The sequence below is a fragment of the Macrobrachium rosenbergii genome, chromosome 5, assembly GCF_040412425.1.
Source record: "Macrobrachium rosenbergii isolate ZJJX-2024 chromosome 5, ASM4041242v1, whole genome shotgun sequence".
In the NCBI taxonomy this organism is placed as follows: domain Eukaryota; kingdom Metazoa; phylum Arthropoda; class Malacostraca; order Decapoda; family Palaemonidae; genus Macrobrachium; species Macrobrachium rosenbergii.
In genome coordinates this window covers 30,559,492-30,580,489 of record NC_089745.1, presented here as the reverse complement: position 1 = coordinate 30,580,489, position 20,998 = coordinate 30,559,492, and the positions used below count along the sequence as shown (strand labels likewise).

The following is a 20,998-nucleotide window of genomic DNA, read 5'->3' as shown; positions in this document are numbered from 1 at the left end:
CCCTTTTCGACAAAATCAGCAAAAATTGTAGAAACATTTTGAAATAGAAGATTGCCACATCAGCATCAGAGTTTCATTAAAGCGATGTCAGCTTAGCCCGTGACGTAACCAAAGCAACTTGTGAGGTCAACAAGCACTGCCGCGCAATTCAACACGGGTTGTAATAAACATTGCCTCCTCAGCGACAATACCCTCGCTCTTCGAATTTCGGATTCGGAACAATACTCCTAAACTCTCAGATGAAAATATTGCTGAAAAAGACTGTCAGAATATGCTACTGTTCTGTTGAGTGTAATATATGTACATTAAAAAAAGGAAGTACCGAGATTGAAGACGTTGGGTCAGAGAGGGCCGTGGTGTTGCTGAAGTAGGGTGAGAAGAGAGACGCCTTAGATGACATACATTGCTGGAGAACCTTCAGCAGTAGTGGTCGATGGAGCCATAGTAATAGCAGTAGGCTATTACGAACGCCAAACACAGACGCATCTATCCAACCAACCATTTCCGTGGAATGTCATATAATACAGGCTAATAAATAATTTATTAACGTGCATTACCTATAATCGCAGAAGCTGTCGACATCTAGTTGCAATGTAATCGATCTCGTGTATATACAGTAGATATCTTTCAGATGGTTGCCACGATGATAAATTATCATATGTTAGTCTTCAACGTTTATTTTTTCTACAAAATTACATTAAACAGCATTTCCAAGAAAAGCATTCCACGGATCGTCCGCATTTATAAAATATGTCCTCTCTTACTTTACAGCTGTCTAATTACATAAGATAATAAAGAGAAACGAGTCAAGAAAGTCAATTACCAGGCAATTAGCGCCGCGGTCATTACAGTGTGACCAAAGTTGCTCGTTAGGAAAGACGTTTTATTCATTTATATTCCACAGCAGAACTAAAAAAAAAAATTGATTACTGTACCAGGAAAGAATATGTTTCGGCCAGATAAGAAAAGTGTAAAAGCGAGGATCATAGCTAATGACCCCTGTTTTTGTGACGCCAGTAAATAAGTCACTGCTTTCCAGCAAATGTAACTCAGCTACTTTTGATGACGCAAGTCTGGAGCTGTTTCTGCTCAGGCATTTGAATCGAAATATGGAAATCAATAAGCGGTTTCCGTACTATTGGGTGTCCCCTAAGAAAACAAGTAATAAAATGAGCCGAAGTTTCTTCATCGCAATCGAGTTTTCTGTACACCGTATACAGCAAAATCCACTGCTCTTTGCAGCTAAGCCCTGCCCACTTCTTACGTCACGGCCATCCCTTGAAGCTGATTGGTTGGCAATTGTTTCGAAAAGCTGCTTAATCTGTGGTTCTTTTCATCTTCACTAATTTTGCGATGGTTGTTTTACCGAACTAAAATACGTTCTGCTGATTGTCAAAAGAAAACGTTATATTATCCCCTGAAATAAAATCATAATGCGCATCTCCCTAAAAATGGTAAAAAATAATAGGAAAGTATGAAAGTAGGCAGGAGTGGTCCGCGATGCTGCAATGTTGTTTTTCGTAAATGAAGTTCACTTGAATATGGAGGTGACACAGGGAATGTCTTGCGTTCGAATCGGTGTACTTGAATTACAGAACAATAATAACTGCCGTCTGATACTGTCAAGCGTGTTCGCAATTCTAAACTTAAAACACAAAGACTTTCTCAGAGCTATGCAGATTGGAATTTCATATTGATGGTAGGAAATTTTACTACATTTTAATAGTCATAAAATCAATTTCATTGCAATCGTTTACACATTCGGTAGGATGACAAACAGCGAATGGACTCTACTAATCCAGAATATGCCTATGTTTAACTTAAAGTTATAGTATGATAGGCTATAAAGTCATATTGGATATAATTTGCTAAGAATTTTCTTAAGGACATTTTCTATTTTCGAAATAACAGGATCATAAAAAATGACGTACACCTATAATGTCCTATGTCTTTTTGTTGATTTACGCAGCTTATGACATCTGGATTATAGGCCTATCTTATATTCAGCCGTTTTATTGTGGTTCTTGTTGTAATTATTCTTGTTTTTGATGCTGCTGTTATGAAAAATTTTCGAAGACACTGCAAGCACCATATGGTAACCTAACATTGCAGAATAAACATAGATCTATTCATAAAATACTAATGTAAAGAATTATCTGCCTACTATTGTTAATTGAAATTTAGTCATTTGTTTTAATTAAAAGTAATCGAGATCTTTATGAATATAGTCTACGCTAGAATACTCTCCTAACAACAGAGAGAGAGAGAGAGAGAGAGAGAGAGAGAGAGAGAGAGAGAGAGAGAGAGAGAGAAAATTTATTGACTCGTGTATCTTTTTGTCCAACAAGGTAATCTACAAGAATGTCCCAAAGCAAATGAATCATGGGCTACTCGCAGACTGGTTTGGATAATCTCATACAACTTTTTCAGCTGTCATTTATTTTTTTTGTTATTTCGTTAAGTATCTTATGATGCCTTCCTACCATAGCCTTCATTTTTAGGGAAATGCTACAGAAGCCTTATATTTACCCATCACAGTAATATAATTTGTTATCCCCTTTGTAAATATACATTTTCAATATAATTCATTGCGAGCAGTTCAGTAGTTGTGTGTAAAGCTGAGACAGACCTATGATTGGTCTGTGTGCCATCGGCTACATGCCCACAAATTTTACTTTTATTCTCTATGGCATAAGTGGCTTTATATTTAACATGGCCATCGACGCAGGTACGCATGTATGTGTATATGCACATGCCTACATGTGTACATTTTACCGTATGCATACACATTATATACTATGGGGTCGGAGCTATTATATTACTTAAAAGCTACTCTATTTCCAACAGATACGGGTGAAAAACTATTTGCAATAAGAAATTGACGCGTAGGCCCATCCCTGTCATTGCCTCAAAATATCAGAATTTGATGTGTAGGCCTATGCCCTGTCATTGCCTCAAAATATACGAATTTGATGTGTAGGTCTATGGCCTGTCATTGCCTCAAAATATAAGAATTTGATGTGTAGGCTTATGCCCTGTCATTACCTCAAAATATAAGAAATTAACGTGTAGGCCTATTCCCTGCATTGCCTCAAAATATATGAATTTGATGTGTAGGCCTATGCCCTGTCATTGCCTCAAAATATAAAAAATTAACGTGTAGGCCTATGCCCTGCATTGGCTCAAAATATAAGAACTTTATATGTAGGCCTAATCTTACTATTAACATTTGACATGCAGGATTATGATAATATGATACCCTAATATCGGCAATGGCTGCATGAGTCTATGCTTCATTTCAATTAATGTGGTCTATGTGGAATCGCTTATGTAGGTCAACACCAATTAAAAAAAAAAAAAGATGCTTGTGTATTTAGGCTGCGCATGATCAAAATAAAAAAAAAGATGCACAAACAGAATGATCCACGATCTTTGTCATGATATTATATAATTTAATATATCTTTTATCGGAGATACCAATTGCATATTTCACAATTCCGGGAACTCAAATTTGTGGTGTCGTTCATGCACGGACCTCAACATGACCTAGCCTAACGGAGTCAAATCCTTACTGGCAATCTTTTTGGACTGATAACTAGTGTGACGTCATTCTTCTATCCTATATCGTTGCCAGAATCACGATTATGGCTAACTTTAACCTTAAATAAAATAAAATAAAATAAACTACTGAGGCTAGGTGGCTGCAATTTGGTATGCTTGATGATTGGAGGGTGGATGATCAACATAACAATTTGCAGCCCTATAGCTTCAGTAGTTTTTTGAGATCTGAGGGCGAACACAAAAATGTGCAGACAAAAAAAGTGCGGACGGACAGACAAAGCCGGCACAATAGTTTTCTTTTCAGAAAACTAAAAACAAAGACAAAAACATCTAACATATTCGTCCTTTAATATCAGAATCTAGGATGAACCCCTTATGAAAAAAACTACCGTCAATTTAGCTTCTTATCCCCGCACAGAAAGCTTATTACTAGGGCGTCACATCCCACTAAGACTTATTCTCAATTCACCTCTATCTTCACATACATTCCGTTCTCATACCTACTCCTATCCTGACATCCAGCATTTCTTGGTCTTCCCCTCCTCCATACTCCAACCTGTCTTCCTCCATTCTCTACACACACGGACATACAGCCTCGAAACACACTATATATATATATATATATATATATATATATATATATATATATATATATATATATATATATATATATATATATATATATATATATATATATATATATACATATATATATATATATATATATATATATATATATATATATATATATATATATATATATAGCTGTATACTGTATATATACATATATATATGAAATGTGATAAACCTTTATGTTTCCTATATTTAAATAGAGTCGTGGTATTTACATTACACAAGACGCATTATCAATCAAATATAGCGGATACTCAAAAAACGAACACCAAGATTACACAATTTCTATTATGTTTATCAGAGAGTGGCACAGGGTCGAGAGAGGGGGATAGTTTTCAATATTTCAAAGTTCAGAGCGAGTGAACGAACTGAAATCAATACACGGATATAAAGATGGTGTGTAGGAGAGAGAGAGAGAGAGAGAGAGAGAGAGAGAGAGAGAGAGAGAGAGAGAGAGAGAGAGAGAGAGAGATCCTTTTTCACGTAGGTCTATCGCAAGAGCTAATGGATGATGGCAGTCCTCAACGTAATGAGTCTAATGACGAGAATCGGACGTTATAATTATCATCTTTAAAACTAATAAACACGCACACTGACCGACATATGTTCAATGTAAAATTAAGCTTTGAAGAGGTTACTCTCGTAGGGCTCGACCGAATGATTTTGTCCTTACAAGAGAGGTGGAAATTGGAGCCAGATAACGTTCAAGAAGTTGGACAACAGTGTGGAAGGGACCCAAAAGGCAGGATGCAACGCAACTGGGGACGAACTGACGGTGTAAAGGCTACACTGCTTACCCTTCTACAAGGATGTGGTTGGTCAGCGCAAGCAAACGTAATTTCATATGCAAAAACGCTCACATCATACATTAATATTTAATAAAGAGAAAAAAATTGTACATTCATACATATACTAATTAAAATATTTACTATAGGCTACAGCATTTCGGTCTCTCAATGCCCTATACTCCTCAGCGTCTCCTTCCAATATATTCCACGTTTGACTAATATAGCCATTACATCATGACCTTACCAACTTGCATAGCAATGCAGAAAAAATATAAATAAAACGCATCATCATCTACGTTCAGTTACTTGTAATTCACTGTCATTCGAGTCTAGAGTCTAGACCATGTTGCGCTGAGAGCGCAGGAGAATTTATTTGTAATATACCCACATGCAAAGTTAAGAAAATAAATCGAACATATATTTTCCTTAATCTTTCTGTATTAGCTAGCTTATTAAGGCAATAAAATGGGCGGATAAAATTCCTCAATTTAATACAACAGATGAACGCAAAACGAAGACCACTAATCAAAACATACCTCGTACTCTTTCTTCCTGAAAATATGATACCTGACCAAAGCAACATCGACATGTAAAATGTCACTATTCAACATAATAAAACAAAACCTTTACTCCAAATTTCATAAAATTTCAAAGGTTACGATGAGTAGAACATGAACTGCGTGTAGGCGGAGAGCCACAGATATCTCCATATGGTAACCGAGAGAATAGGATTACCACATTTGGTAATGGTAGGAAGACAACCTGAGCATAAACCAAGGAGATTGACTGATTGTCAATTATCTTATGTGAAAACTAGACCCTGGAGAGTTTAAATAAAATGGATATTGAATGGCCAAATGATGAGAGGACTTAGCAAGTACGAAAAAGAGCGACGCGAAGATATCTGGTGATGTTAGATCGCAAGGCGGCCCACAGCCATTTAAAAGAGAGTGCAAAAGAAAATTCAGTGCAAAAGAAAATTCAGTACAAAAGCAAAAGTTAGTTTGCAAATGACTTCTATCTGCATTAAAAAAAAAAAACTAAAAGAAAATTTCAACATTACAGAAATCATTTAGAATAGAAATGTCCATTTAATACAAAAATCACAAACACAAACTACCCATTTTAAGGAAAACATGGTTTCCGCTCAGAGAGAGAGAGAGAGAGAGAGAGAGAGAGAGAGAGAGAGAGAGAGAGAGAGAGAGAGAGAGAGAGAGAGTCAACACCTAACCTAAACTATAATCGACACGTAAACTACAGGGCAGGTTGAACCGGGAATATTGATTCTGGCCCGAAGCCTTCTTTTCTACTCGTATATCTCGCCAGAATCCAAAGACAAAAAAAAAAACAGGGGTTCTGTGGAGCGAGACATTATTCCTTTATCCACTGGTCCAGGAGACGGGGCAACCTAATGCCTTATCTTGCCCAGGTCTAGGTAAAAAAAAAAAAAAAAAAAAAAAAAAAGCGGTCCAAAGCCATCCAGTAAAAACAACGAATAGTCCATGAACTGGGCCAAGATTGCTGGCTTCCACCAGGTAAATAAGGGGGAGGGGGATGGGAACTCGTTGTCATTGAATTTTAATGATGAATAACAGCAGAATTCAGTATATTTTAATATGTGATTGAGAAAGTTTGTATTCGAGCAAACATAATACATGTAAGTCATATAAGAATAAATATCACGCCCATCATTATCACTCAAAATGGGTAAACATTCATAAGGAGTAAATAATTTTAAGTTTCATGCCACCACAAGAACCAGGGTCACTGAAGCCAAAAATTCTTAAGTAACAAAGCTAAAAGGACATTAACTATCTTTGTGCATAAATGAATTGTTCCATTGAGTGGTGCCAAAGGGACCTGGCTACCTTGACAAGAACCCACTTTCTGTTTGTAAGTGAATCAGGGAGAAGCCAAAACACCACAGAATAAAACAGAACGAAACTTCTCACCTACGGACATCATAGTCCCTCACTTAGAACTCAGCCGGGGTAAGCTTGCTTCGATCGTGCTATTGATTCCTAACTCTATACCACCCTCTCAAGTCGTTAAGCATTCGGCCGATTATGGATTTAACAGCATTGCCCTTTTCAGCTGAGGCTATTAAAAGATATCGATTTGAAAGCCCCTTTTCGCATCAAGGTCTCTGCAGATCCGCGATTACATGCACAAGTGCTTTACGTAACGTGCTGGTGAAATGCTGAATTTCATGAAATGTGTGGCGACGTTTCTATGATTATTTTTTAAGCACATTACGCAATAAATAATAATGGTAGGGTTTCCTCCATAAAAGTGTAATCATAGCTTATATTTAATGAGAAACTAATAAACAAGAAATTCTATAAAATGAACATTGGTTTAACAAAGAAAAAAGAAATAATAAATAATACAAGGGGAAGAGAGAGAGATAATTTTATAAGAATCCTTCTACTCGGCGGGATGGAGAATTACAGTGTGGCTCATTAGCTCATCCCTTCTTTACAGAGAGAGAGAGAGAGAGAGAGAGAGAGAGAGAGAGAGAGAGAGAGAGAGAGAGAGAGAGAGAGCACTGCTTGCATAAATATATTAATTACCATAAATACAAACCCTTGATGTGGGCATTAGAAATTAAAAATAAAACCCCTGGGAACTTTTTCTTTGAAAAGAACTTGAAGTTTACAGACACTCCGAATATATGAGTCACGATGCGTAAATTATCATTCCACTCTTGTAAGCAACTCTAATACAAAAGTATTTTTTTATATAAATACTCAAGGACATGATCCCAAAGTGGAGCCTTATATGCATTTATAGAGAGAGAGAGAGAGAGAGAGAGAGAGAGAGAGAGAGAGAGAGAGAGAGAGAAACTTAAAATGTTTATAATAAGCTTAACATTGACACAATACTGAAACCAGCCAGAGAGAGACCACAAAGTATAGGTCACGATGCAAATTGACATGACAGCAAGAAAAACAAATACTGATGACCATCATGTGTGAGTGACAGGCAGACAGACATAGAGAGAAGAGGGGGGACCATGTGAGAAAGTTGTACACTAGCCAGTATATGTTAGTTATGTCTGGTTCGACGTTACCTGTAACTTTAAACACATCACTGCCAGAGAAAAAAGTATAAAGCAGAAAGATAAGGGATAAACTTCCATTGGTTCACAATAATGTGAAGAAAATTAATAATAAAAAAGGGAACGCGTCAACAAAATAAAAAAAATTCTAAAAGCATTATCAGTTATCCAGATTCTTTAATAAATCACCAAGAATGTAGCAGTATTTACCTTCAGCAAAACTATTAATTAGAAAGCAGAAATAAATGATCCACAATCGGAATCGAGAGTCAAAAGTATCGGAACTTTTTCAGGTATCGGAATCGGAGAATCTTAATCCAAACTCCAATTCTTAAAACGAGTCTTTGGAATTTGTATGTCTGAAACATAATTTTCGATTCCAGGTAATAATAAAAAGTAAACATTTTGTTTGACAACTTTTAAAGAACAAGTTGAGGACATTTACAGGAGAAAGAAATTTTATTGCAATGTTAAATGGTTATGTGATGAAATGAATAGGAACAGAATACAGGTACCGGAATCGGGACTCGTATCCGAATTGGAATCGGAATCGTTAAAAATTTTGGTATCGTCTCATCACTTTATATATATATATATATATATATATATATATATATATATATATATATATATATATATAATGTGTGTATATATATATATATATATATATATATATATATATATATATATATATATATATGCTTAAAAATCACAGGAGATGCACGTGTCTTCAGTATGTAAGTGAATACCACAGGAAAACGACAGGCTGAAGTTCAGTACCAAGCGCTTTCACGTGTTTATTCATGCATCTTCGGAGCACAGATGACACACAGATGAAAAGAAAGTTACAAGGTAAACAAAAAGTTCAAGAATACCAGATGGTTAATTGTCAAAAGGGTAATAAACAAAGATGATCTAGGATAATCCGGAATCACGTGGTCACAAACTAAAACCAGTGAGACACAGTTGAAAACGTTACAAGGTAAACAAAAAAGATCAAGAACACCAGATGGTTAACTGTCAAAAGGGTAATAAAAAAGATGATCTAGGAAAGATATAATCCAGAACACCAGATAATCCAAAGGGATAAACAAAGATATAATCCAGCAGTCACAAATTAAAACCATAGACTTTACCAGAAGAGATACGGAAGCTTAGCCATGCAAAATCCAAAAATATTTATAAAGCCTCACAATACGATCCTAGCTAAAAAGAGAAAAATATAATATTCGTGCAAGTGCAGGTTTCAAAAGGAAACAATATGACGTCTTAGCAATTCCGACTATATCAAAGGGAAAACATGGTATCCAGGGAATAACTTCAAGTATAAAAATATCCAACCAGTGTCAAGTCTGAAAAGATTCTAAAATATCCAAGCAACTGCCCATATGCGAAGAAAAAAAATATCTATAACGCACAAAAAAATTCTGTCCAAACAACTGTAAGTAAACAACAGATTAAAATGTACTCCACCCATGAAGAGAAAACAATATCCAGGGCGTGCTCAGGCTGCACAGACCTAGGAAAATTATAATATCCAAACAACTGCGAGTCTAAAAACAGGAAGACAAATATTCCATACACAACCCTAATTCTAAATCGGAAAATGGAAATGAAATTCGATGAAATGGAGATATAAAAATGAAAAAAATTACAATATCCAAAAACTGCGTCTACAATTCGATAACATCCGATATCCAGGCAATTTATATATATATATATATATATATATATATATATATATATATATATATATATATATATATATATATATATATATATATTATAAATACATAGACAGATAGATAGATAGAAAGACAGATAGATGGAAATAATGAACACTTGAGAACGCGCTTCACAGAAATAAATTTCTGACTCACATCAGGAACGAAATCCGGTCTCCCGGGTAACTGGTCAGGAGCTATACCAATTGACCTATCAAGGTCATAAAAGAAGCCACATCGGGAACGAACCCCGGTATCCACAGTGAACGGCCAGGGCGATACCGACTGACCTACCAAAGTCATAAAAAGGACAGAAGTACTTAGGTTCCAACTTCTTTAATGACCTTGGTTGATTAATTAGTATCTCCCTGGGTTGTCTCACCAGGGACACCGGAGTTCGTTCTCGATGTCAGAAAGTTATATATATATATATATATATATATATATATATATATATATATATATATATATATATATATATATATATATATATATATATATATATATATATATAATACATATGAGTAAATGCAAGTCTTAACAAAAAACAGTATGTACTAATAACTCAGCGGTCGAGGATTACAAAGGAAAACATAATATATCTAAGCAACTGCAAACCTAAAAAGACAATGTAATAACCAGGCAAACGAACGTTTAAAGAAGAAAACTAAATAGCATCCAAGCTCCTGCAGGCCTAAGCATAAAAAAGGATAAAAAAAATACGATATCCAAACAATGTAGTCTTGAAAGGAAACAATCGACTCTTAGTCTAAGGAAGGAAAACTAATGATATAAAATCAACTGCCAGTCGAAAAAGAAACCCATATGTAATCCAAAAGTTTTCAAAATGGTCAAATGGCTACCATTTGACCACCATGAAATCCCAAAGGACTTCCTTAAAAAGACTGTTAAAACCCCAAACCAATACTCGACTCATTTGCAAATTTAAAAGGAATAGAAAGGGGACGGTGTTAGAGACTCAAATTATTTCGTATTAAAAACCAACGGTATCACACACACACACACACACACACACACACACACACACACACACACACACACACTATATATATATATATATATATATATATATATATATATATATATATATTATATATATATATATGAATGTCTTTACTGTAATACCACTATCGTCAACACATGCCAGTGGGCTAAGCGGCTCTGACACGCTTTAGAAATGGCACAGGTTCGGGTATCTTGACTCGTACAGTTCTTAATCACTCATATCCGAATATGCATGGGCCTTATGCAACGGCGTTATATGGTACAATAATACCTTTTAACGGTAGGTTTTCCAAGCAATGTGCAGAGAGAGAGAGAGAGAGAGAGAGAGAGAGAGAGAGAGAGATCAACAAACTGCCGGTTAAAGAAGAGCGTACATGGCCCCTAACTTAGCCTATACCTAAACTACAGACATAGCCTAATATGCTACTATATCATTCATTCGCTTATCTAATTATATTACATTAGCACTTCAGCCATGGAAATTGACATCGTCCATGTCTACAGTCTTCCATGTGACTATACAAATATACATTCTAACAAAATGCACTGACATCTAACATATAAATGCCTACACCCAATTACAGAATAGAGTGAGACCGTGCTGGCACAATGCCAAAAGCTAGCCTCATCTCAGCACTATAAAACACTCTCTCTCTCTCTCTCTCTCTTCGGGCTGGCGGGTACTTATGGGTGGTTTAAATTAAATGGTGTTTGTTTTATATTAAGCCAGCGTTGTGCTGGCACAGCCTTTGCACCCGAAGCAGCCCCTAGGTTACAAAACAGTAACTGTCAAGTCTTCTTAGGCCTAGGCCTATATTAGTGAAACATGAGGGGAAAATTATGACAATGTTTTTTGCATTGTTTATTTGATCGATTTACTTTTACCCAAACGACAATCCCGTCACCTACATTTGCATTTACAAAGTGGCCTACAAAATTACAGATCACTGCCGCACGTTTACGTTGAAACGTTACGCCAAAACACTTATGCAAGATTAAACAATTTGAATTTTCCCGGCATGGAATATTCCAACGTTCTCCTCAAGATACTGACGACGAAAAATCCACTCGCGCATCCCGTACCGCAGAGCCACAATTGCATCATACCATACACATGTGTATGATCTGTGCAAGGAAATAAGAATTCAAATGCACAACGAAATTACACAAAAATTTGTAGGCGGAAAATAAAAAGTGTCTTCGACAGCGTAAAAAGAGGGGAGATTTTACAGAAAACACCCAGGACTCACATGAACACATATTATACATTCGACATAACGACAACACGTTATGTTTCACTGTTGTGTTTTCCTGTCAACGACCGTCACAAGATAACCATGGTGTTCCCGCCACAACGGAGCAGACGACGCTCTTGTCTGCAGACGACCAACTTTCATTACTTACCGTTCTATTTGAAGCTTTTCCCCTAGCCTAGTGACGTATTGGATCGGTATGATACACTGCCTGAACTGTACAACGAGATATTCCAGAGACATAAACACTCTACACACATAATACACGCGAGTACTGTGAGTATTCATGAGGATTCCATGTCTGACAACTAACCACACTCAAGCCAGCTGATACACTGTGTAGCCGCGTTCACCGATAGATGGAGGCAGACAACAGAAAACAAGTGAGCGTCGCTCAGCCCGACACCGCCTCGTAAAGTTTGGGTGCTTTTCATTTACTTGCGTTGCGTTTCATTTCATTTTTCGTGGAATAACACGTTTATTTCTTACATTTGGGAGTAATTTTCCGCCATGAGCAAGACCTGTACGAATACACGAATGATTGTAGAGAATATTATTTACAAAACAAGAGTATATTGTGTGATCAATACTGTGTCACATCAAAATTACCTAGTTATCCACGAATTAGCGCAATCCGCCGTCTAGTTGATCGTTGCAACACGTGTGCGTGTATATAAAAGAACTGATGTGTGATATTACCATGGATATAACGAGGGTACTTAGGTAAAAAAAAAAAAAAAACTCTGCACGTAAACCCGTAAAGGGATAAATATTATACCACAACGACGGACATTTTTAACGAAACAAAATATACCGAATGATAGATTATGACGATACTGCGCATATCTTAAATAGCCAGTGGATAAAAGTAAAACCAACTACTGTAGTTCATTGAAATGAAATTCACTGAAAGATACTGATCCACTGGAACTGCTCTGTAAAAGGACTCAGAGATATGCATTCCATGTCATATAAAAGACAAGACACTGAAATGTTGCAGTTTATCAGTTAGGAATTCGTCATCATCATTATCAACCTTGTTTAATTTTTATGATGCCCTATGGCACTCACAAGGTCCATCTATCGCCCCACCCCCAATTTGTTTGTCTGTAACATTTTACAGTGTAAATAGCGCCTTGTACTTCATCAGTGGCGGATTACCCAATAGGCTAAATAGAATAAGCTTAAGGGACCCCCAAGACATAGGGGGCACGGTGGCCTCGAACTAGTCATATTAAAAATTGCATAACTGCAAAAAGAGTGATAGGCCAGGAGAGGAACTAACGGGCAATTTTGTGAAAATTTTCGGTGCCAGGGTGTCTGTCAGCTGCGGTGCTATTCCTTCCATTATGCAGACCTAGGCTGTTGCCATTTCGAGCTTAGTTTTTATCTGATTTTGGCTACCTATAGTGGCTACTGAGAAAGTTTTACATTTTATATCTATACTATTATGGAACACTATTACGCATTTTATATGTGTATGCTCTCATGCAGCCAACCATAGCTAATGAATGGTGAACTGTGAACGATCTGTGTAGGGTGTACCCGGACTGGACACGTAATCTTAATTATTGTGTGTTGCTCCAATTTCCTCGATATTGCTTCGCATGTAACTTCAAAATGCTCCTAGAATTGCTCCTATTTCAAAAACCCCAGCTGATTTGGCTCGCTTCGCTCGCCTGACAGGGCCCTTCCTGCATCCTTGCAGTATGGATGACTATATTCAAAGGATTGTACGAAAGGCCTCAGAGTAATGGTTGTTGTTAAGGAAGAGGGACAACACTAACCTTTACATCCAGCTAAGGATTTAACCACAAATACTTTAATAATAATAATTTGTAATGGTCTTCTTACAGTGTGATAAAAATCCGCCTAAATGACAGATCTTAGGCGCATTGTTAACCTTGCCCATTTTATCGCATTACAATAAGACCCACTGCTGACTTTTTATCTTTACCAACGATACCTGAAGCATGGGAATTAAATTACAGTTCGGAAAAATTGCTGGTTTGTTATTGGAATTGGAGTATAAAATTTAGTCCAAGCGCTGGAACATATGAGGTCATTCAGCGGTGTAAGGGAAATTGAGAGTAAAGTTTTTAAAGGTGAAAAAGGAGGAAAACCTCGCAGTTGACCTCGGAAACAATTGTTAGGAGAGGGTTGGAAGTAAGGCGGAAAAAAAGATGAAATGAACGAGGGTACAGTAAAACGAATGAAAGGGGTTGCTGCTATAGGGACCGAAGGGACACTGCAAAGAACCTTAAGTAATGCCTACAGTGCACCGCGCGAGGTGCACTTACGGCACTACCTCCCTACGGGGTAAATTTCTGGTTTTACTGCTATATTATCAAACTGCTAACTATAAGTAAATATGAGACAGATGAAAAAAATCTTTTGATCCAGATGCACTTAATAAACTCAAGGTCAAGCAAAAAAAAATTGTATGGAAGTCATTCTTTGGTTTTTCATATGCCAAACATCTTTCTGCGTGTCTTTTTTTTTTTGTGGGGGAGGGGATTATTACAGTGACATAGATAGGACTCTGGAGCTTCATTTCTCCCATCATATTCTGATTACGATGCTAAAGTCGCACCTCTGTCTTCATTACAGAAAATTCATGCACTGTCAAAATCCGGAGAAGAGTAAGAATGGACAATAGTGATATAATTCCTAACAGCGTGTGTCCAGGGTTGCAACAGCCGCTGAAGGGAATAAACCAGTGGCCATCGTACTATTAAACTTGAGGCCTCCCGTGACGTCTGCTCACATTTAGTGTTAACTTTCTCCTTTTGCAAACACTTTCAATTTCTTCCACTAGTTTATACAATTTCTCTTCATTATCCCCAGTCAGCATTATATCTTCTGCAAGCATCAACCATTACAATCCCTATTCATGACTCATATCCTTATCTCACAACCTTGGATCTACATCTATTGTTCTATCCTCGACTTCTCGCATCACTATGCCCATAAAGTTTTAAAAAGCCATGGAGACAAAACACAGCCTTGCATCAGACTCACTTTTGCTCCATCATATAAACTTTTAATTTCTCTAAACATCTTACCTTCCTTACCATACACTCTCCACATTACAACCCTACCAGGTCTATCATATGCTTCTTTAAGGTTCATGTATACAAATTTTTAAAGTCACCAATTAAAACTTCCAGGATATACTGTGTTTGTGTGTATATAATATATATATATATCCGCTATATTGTTTTCTTTGGTGACTTCCCGTTTTCTTATATAAATTATCATATAAAACGTTTCATAACACACATTTTATCATTTTTACTTTATTTATGTCTAACAACACTCAGTTCCTCCTATCAATCTGCTTCATTCCCAATTAAACTGTACAATAAATATGTCTCTGTGTTATACTATTGTAATGTTTGTTCACTATAACATTTACGGTTTCGGAGCAAGGTATTGTCAAACCATTTCTTTGGGACCTTTTCCTCATCCAGACATACCTTACAAACCCTGGCCAGCCATTCAACCCCACCATCTCCACTGCATTGCAACGCCCAACTTGCCATCCAATTTATATATATATATGTATATGTGTGTGTGTGTATGTGTGTGTGCGTGCGTGCTGTGTATATATATTTATAGATGTAGATATATATTCAGATATTTATATCTTTCACACCGGATGCCGTGTCTTACTACAATAAAAAAAAAACCTGACCAGGAAAGTTCATAATTTCATATAACTAATGAAGAGGTGCGACTTTAGCATCGTAACAAATTGTATTTTACCTCAAAGGATTCTGACACCGGAAATGCCCCATCTTGAAGATTCCGACCACTGTCGTTCTGGGAGAGAAGAACGCAGTGCGTCAGCCTTGCTCACCCATCCAAAGCAAATTCCAGATGGACCCTATTTATGCTCAGCAGAGCAAGAATTTAGCTATGGTGCGCCAAAATAGCTGTTGGAAGAATTGTAAATAAAAGATAAAATAATAAAAAAAAATTGAAAATGGAAGTTGTCATTCCTGCAAATATTTTCCTTATTAGGAAGTTAGTTACTGCATCTGTAATTGTTATTTTCCATAATTTTATTCCTGAAGATGCCATGAATTCTTCAACAAGAAGGCAAAATTTAACTATTTTGAAGAGAAAATCTGTGCATCCCATACTATCAATGTTCGCTAGAAAGGTTTTGGAACAATCCAAAATAAAGACAATTATCACCTGCACGGAATGAATGGTTCCACTGATCATCAACGCTTATGGTGTGCGCACAACCTGGTCACCTCAGCGAGATCAAATGGTCTTACATCGTTCTCCAAACCAACGATCATCACACTGAGACCTCTGATGCCCGCATCTGAGTAAGGTCCAAAGATTAACTGACAAGGGGTGATAGCACCGCTTTTAACGGCAAGATAGATCAGGAAACTTAGGAGTGCAAAATTCTATCGCGTATTTCTAAATAAAAAATGTCAAACAACATCCTTAATAAACCCCTGTCAAAACGAATGACTCTAAGTAATTCATAGTAAAATTCTACCTGACTGTCCACTTGAAAACAGTTCTTATTTAACCTCGCGCCTTCGTCAGACAAGATTCAAAATTCCAGAGTAAGATTTTATGAGATATTAAGGAACACTGGAATGATGTCAACATCCCCCATCCTAGTTTACTATTTTTTTAAAAAATGATGATCTTAGGCCAAACAAAACTTGAAATATGCCAAAGCACTGCATTATTCATAGATGAACGTAAGCTGTTTCCCCAAGGCAGAGCATAAAGAGTTTGTTGCATACGTAATCGAGCACCTTATTTTATTTGAGTTGCAAACTTACTACCGGATATTTTTGCTTTTATACTGATGTAACTCTAATGTTATTCTTCTAAAAAGAAACCGAAGACCTAAACAGGACATGGGAGAGATGACTACGTTTCCTGAAAAATCGAATATACCTTTAGTGACCTAAGAAGTGCATTGTTTGCCTGATGATATATAGCCGGTTGTGAGGGGCCGCAGCCAAGGTAAAGGGAAAATCCATCTGGAGGCACCCCCTTAAAGAGAGAGAGAGAGAGAGAGAGAGAGAGAGAGAGAGAGAGAGAGGTGAACTATAGTGACAAGGCAAAAACGTATTGCGCCGTTCTCTGGTGTGATTTTCTCTAATGGCACAAAAGACCTTAAAGCAATAGCAATTATATACTCTTACATCATTACACACCAGCTGTAGGCTATTTTTCCAACATTAGTTAGAAGTAAGTGATTACATCAACGTGAATTTATAATACACACATTAAATTATATATATATATATATATATATATATATATATATATATATATATATATATATATATATATATATATATATATATATATATATATATATACATATATGTTATAAATACATAATGCGTATATCTGAAATCTGAAAAAAGTATTGCACAGCATAACACCAAGAAAACCTGTTACTAGGTTTATTACTGCGGTAGCCGAGTAAACGCCAAAGCATATGAACACACTCACACTATCATTAGTGACCCCGCTGGTTACTTTCAGTTACATTCGGCCTGGAGTACCGCTGAGACGCCAGCAGTTCTGTCAGTTGGTTGCTCTGGAATAAAGTAATGATTTTATAATCGTCATTATCTTCGCCTCCAACGTGTTTTCTCACACTGATTTCCTTTCATCTCCTGCCTCCCGTCTTATAGTTCTCATCCAATGGGTCTGGACTTTCCAACTCTTCTGGCGTCAGCAGATGCCCAGCTGACACAATCACGTACGAATGGAAAGGAAAGTAGAACTAGGCCAAACGCTAGGACCTATGAAGTCATTCAGCGCTGAAACGGAAACTGAGAGTAGAGAGGTTTTAAAGGAGTAACAGGGGGAAGACCTCGCAGTTGCACTAAGAAGCAATTGACAGGAGGGGGTGCAAAGAAAGATGGATGAACGACTATGAATGGAGGCAAGTAAAAGGAATGAAAGGGGTTGCACTGACGGCACTATCCCCCTACGGTGAATCGTACGAAGGACATGCAGAAGCCATCTCCATCTCATCTTCATCAATATCTCATCTATTTACAGAGTTTCCATAATGTCCCTTACGCCATCTAACTCCTAATATTCTCCTTCAGGTTTTATTCCATAATCAGAAGATTTTTTAGATACAGTTTTATAGTCAATCTGACTCAGGTCCGTATGCCAGTATAAGTCCTACTAAACTGGTGTATAATCTTATTTTGTAAGAAATTTCAGTTTATAGTTTTCAGAATGTTATTCAGTCTTCCCATCGCTCGATTTGCCGTGTTTAATTTTAAGCTAAATTTTAACTCATTTCGTCCTGTGCTTCGTTGAGCTTCACTTTCTAGACTGAGTGCTTAACATGTTCGACTTTGCATTCTTCATCTCCCTAAAAATTTTCAACTACTGTCTTTTGCTTTAGTCTCCAATTTATTATTATCTGAGGCCTCATCCAAGTAACAATAGCTGCCATTTACATTTACTGTCCAATATTAATTAAAGAAATAACTTTCCAGATAGATCCACACTCAAAATATACTGTTGGGATTACAGGAAGTATTTTCAGTAATAGAATAATATAGATCCACACTCAAAATATACTGTTGCGATTACAGGAAGTATTTTCAGTAATAGAATAATAGCCAGGCACAACGAAATACTGTAGGAACATTATGTTTACTACTGTCTACAGTCAAAATAAAATATTGTAGCGCCATTGCAATTATCAGTTACACCACAAGCAACTTCAGCAGTAACCCCGAAAGCTATCAAATACGCCTATTCTGGAAACAAGCTTCACCAGTTATGAAATACATGCCCTAGAAATTCCATATGGCCTCTGCCGATGCTATCCATCACAACTATTATTATAATATCAGCTACAATTACTACCCGTTATAAACAACCTGATTGCTTTAGTTAATGCGGTGGCTAACATCAGTTATTCGCTCAAATAACCAAATCAAATGCACTATAATGACCTTAGGTATTACGTCCATCCTAAATCACAGGATTGACAGCAGTCAGTGCGACGTCCACCCCATAGTGACTTTAGTAACTGCTGTTTGGTACGTCTAACTTGAAGAATCTTAATGGCCGTAGCAATGGTACTCAGTTTTAACTAACGTCGAAGAACACCAAAACATCAACACAAAACATTTTTGTAATCAGAAAGCTTGAGGAACAAAGACTGAATGAGGACCTACGATGCAACAAAGATACTGGAAATTTGTATTAGCAAGTCATGACAAGGAAGAACAAGTTAGTCAAGAAAACAGTAATCTGTAACTGACAAGTGAAACAAGCACAAAGGTAACGATAAAATTTACACATACAGTATAAGCTTTGTCGATCCATAGATCCTATGCATAGACGGTGAGAGAGCACTCCAATGTGAAAGATAAATGAGAGCTAAAGAACTAGCGATTATCTGATCATGATAATACTGGAAATCACCGGAATTCACTGCAGCCACAAGGCGCATCTCGGGGTGCGGGTGTCGCAAGCCTTCGCTGCTGCAAATCAGTCTATTTTTGCAATCGCTTCCATCTTAGGAAGACAGCGCGAAGACGCCAGGATGGATCCCAAAGGGGATCAGTTAGTTCAGTATCAACACTATCGCAAGTGACACTAGCGTCGCGCTTTAATGTTTACAGAATATTCGCTGTGGGGTTCCCGCATGAAGCTGTAATCAAACAGCGATGCGAACAAGGACACTAAAGTGCTCAAGAAAATACTGTGCAGTGAATGTCTTCACTCTGTCGGTTTAGTTTAAATTGCCAAACTTGAATGTAATTATTTACAATGATCTGATTATATGTCCTTCATTTTAGTAAAGACCAATATATCAGAATGTTACAAATAATTCAAGGATCAAACGTTTATATTAGGTATACTGAAGAGAGAGAGAGAGAGAGAGAGAGAGAGAGAGAAGAGAGTCCGCCATTGCCTTGATTACTGTGAAAGCTTAAATCCAAACCCTGACACAAATTGTAAAGGTGATTACTTAAGTAAGTGTGCAATTTCAGCTATGATCGGAGTACTGGTCATAATTCTGACGGTATATTTGTTGAAACTAAAATCCTCAGAGTCTTTTACACACAGTCAAATTTCGCCAATGTGGAGTGTTAGTAAAGGTGCACTCTAACGTAACTAGCCTACCTGATTTCACTTTACAAGGTCGAACACATACAGTTATCCACCATAAACCGTTACTTTTACAGTTGTTTGAAAACCAGCGCAATGATTACAACTTTCAACTTGTCTGCTCACAGATAATGATCGCAGGCGTTCTAGGGTCCGTTCAGCAAAGTACATTAATATAATTATGGCCACTGTCGTGAAAAAAAAAAAATGGATCCGTTTTTTCCCCGGCAATCCTTCACAGCGTTCAGGATAAGCAAGGGGAAGTAGCAAGCAGGCGGTCGTGACTGTGGTTCCCCCTTTCTGTAAAAATACCGAAGAAAATTTTTTGACATCACGTATCACATATACTAATGGAACTCTCCTTTAAGTAAATAAAGATTGATTCTGAACAAAATATCCAATGCAAATAATTTTAATAGCAATACGAGGTGAAGAGAAACCAAGTGAAATGCGCTCCGCTGTCTTTAATCGGGGCCACCAGAATAAGCAGCTGGTAGGAGTCTCGTACACTTCACGTTTTTCTCAGCCAAGAGTCCATTTAGTATTCTTATATATATATAAAAATCCTTTGTATTTATGCCACTCGAGGTTTGTCGTAGTCAAAATTCGTCTAAAGTATTGTTTCATCATTCACCACAGCCGACTCAACGCTGGGACAACTCACCACCGGCCAACTCAGCACCACGACAACTCAGCACTAGGACAAATAAAATTAACTTATTAATGGCTATTTTAAAGTATAGGTTTTTAAAACCAAAAAAGCTAATTTATTAAGGATCAATTTTTAATACATGACTTTAATTTATTAAC

At 36.9% G+C, this 20,998-nt stretch overlaps 1 protein-coding gene across 3 annotated transcripts in view; it reads right to left on the bottom strand.

Moving 5' to 3' along the window:
- The window catches only part of Arms (Ankyrin repeat-rich membrane spanning), a 761,760-nt gene extending 749,343 nt beyond the window's left edge, over nucleotides 1-12,417 (bottom strand). For 2 of the 3 annotated variants that reach the window (XM_067103937.1, XM_067103936.1), the window contains exon 1: nucleotides 12,198-12,383. The gene's annotated coding sequence lies outside the window, so the exon portion shown is untranslated. Of the gene's footprint in view, nucleotides 1-12,197 lie in introns of all 3 variants that reach the window. The other variant, XM_067103940.1, reaches the window with a different exon arrangement.
- Between the last annotated feature and the right edge of the window lie 8,581 nt (nucleotides 12,418-20,998).